Genomic DNA, 2,072 nt, shown 5'->3' with positions numbered 1-2,072 from the left:
TTTTTTTTTCTTTTTCTTTTTAATCCTCACCTGAGGATATGTTTTTATTGATTTTTAGAGAGAGAGGAAGGGAGAGAGGGGGAGAGAAACATGGATTGGTTACACGTTTTCTGCAACTATCTCTCAACTAATTCAGAAAAAAATTATATGTGTATAGAGAATATGGAGGAGTGATAGAGCAAATGTAGTTAATTGTTAATGATTGATGAATCTGGATGAAGGGTGTATAGGAATTCTTTGTATTATTCTCACAACTTTTTTGTAAGTTTAAAATGACCTATAATAATAAAAGCATAATATGCTAATTAGACCAGACGACCTTCTGACCTTCCGGATGAAGCCGGGGTTAGGAGGGAAGCCCGGGCCCCGGGTGCCAGAGGGAAGCTGGTGCCGGCAGCTGGGGGAAGGAAGGCCTATTCTTGCATGAATTTCGTGCATCAGGCCTCTAGTTTCAAAATAAAAAGTTAAAAAAAAATAAAACCAATCATTGAACAAAATTCTCCCTCTATCCCTTAGCTTCCAGCCAGGATCCAGCAACCACCAACACAAATAGGAAAACCAATTGGAGAGAAAAAAAGGAAACAAATGACTTTTGCCTTACTACTTGTCAGGTACTGTTTTTCTTTGTTTTATTTCATTTTTGTAAGACTCTTAGAGCGCTGGTTCTTGACCTCATTTATACATTACAATCACCTAGGGCAGTGGTCGGCAAACTCATTAGTCAACAGAGCCAAATATCAACAGTACAACGATTGAAATTTCTTTTGAGAGCCAAATTTTTTAAACTTAAACTATATAGGTAGGTACATTGTTATTAACTTAATTAGGGTACTCCTAAGGCTTAGGAAGAGCCACACTCAAGGGGCCAAAGAGCCACATGTGGCTCTCGAGCCACAGTTTGCCGACCACGGACCTAGGGAGTTTAAAAACTCCCTATACCCTGGCAACAGCCCCACTGATGAATTTAGAAGCTCTGAGCGGTGGAACATAGTTATCAATATGTTTAAAGTTCTCTAGGTGATTCCATTGTGCAGCTAAGGTTGAGACCACTGCCTTGCACTAAAACTTTATTATCGCCCTTTTACAATGGTCTAAGTCAGCGGTTCTCAACCTGTGGGTCGGGACCCCTTTGGGGGTCGAACAACCCTTTCACAGGGGTCGCCTAAGACCATCGGAAAACACATATATAACTACATATTGTTTTTGTGATTAATCACTATGCTTTAATTATGTTGAATTTGTAACAATGAAAATACATCCTGCATATCAGATATTTACATTATGATTCATAACAGTAGCAAAATTACAGTTATGAAGTAGCAACGAAAATAATTTTATGATTGGGGGTCACCACAACATGAGGAACTGTATCAAAGGGTCGCGGCATTAGGCAGGTTGAGAACCACTGGTCTAAGTTGAGGTCTAAGGAAATTCAGCAACTTGCTCATGGTTACATAGCTTGTGGAAGTGGCAAAGAGGGTAGAGGTGGACATGGTCACACAGAAAGGGGGGGTGATCGTGTGACCCCATTTGGGGGCTCTCTTCACCACACCCCTTGGTCTTCTTGGATCTTCAGCTGGCTTTCCCCAAACCTGGCCAGAAGGCAAGGAACTGAGCTGGATGCTGCAAAATGCAATCAGGCATGCTTTGGATTTTAAGGAACTTATAATATGACATAAGCATATGAAAGCGAGTGAATATTAAAAATTCTATAAAAGTGCATAGGTGCTTTGTGAAAGGGTGAAATCAGCTAATGGGAATAAGTTCAATCAAGAAAGGCTTCTTAAGTAAAGAGACATTGACATCACTAAACATGCCTTCTTGTGAAAACATATCTCCTTTCAACCTTTTCTCCCAACTGTTTTCTTCCCAAATGTAAGGTTATGAGGGTTCGGATTATAAAGATCCCAGAGAACTGCCTTCCCCTTTTCACGGTGTGAGGACACAGCAAAAAGATGGTGGTTTATAAAACAGGAACTGATTCCTCACCAGACACCAAATCCTGCCAATGCCTTGATCTTGGAATTCCAAGCCTCCAAACTATAAGAAATAAACTTCTGTTGTTTAAACTA

At 40.2% G+C, this 2,072-nt stretch overlaps 1 long non-coding RNA gene across 1 annotated transcript; it reads left to right on the top strand.

The window, feature by feature from the left end:
• Nucleotides 1–455: 455 nt before the first annotated feature.
• Nucleotides 456–2,072, top strand: LOC111824831. Its single transcript, XR_002827906.1, has 2 exons — nucleotides 456–611; nucleotides 1,881–2,072. It is a non-coding gene; the product is annotated as an uncharacterized LOC111824831 (long non-coding RNA).

This window comes from Myotis lucifugus, unplaced genomic scaffold (assembly GCF_000147115.1).
Source record: "Myotis lucifugus unplaced genomic scaffold, Myoluc2.0 scaffold_8477, whole genome shotgun sequence".
In the NCBI taxonomy this organism is placed as follows: domain Eukaryota; kingdom Metazoa; phylum Chordata; class Mammalia; order Chiroptera; family Vespertilionidae; genus Myotis; species Myotis lucifugus.
The sequence above is the reverse complement of the archived record's forward strand: the minus strand, read 5'-3'. Positions and strand labels throughout refer to the sequence as shown.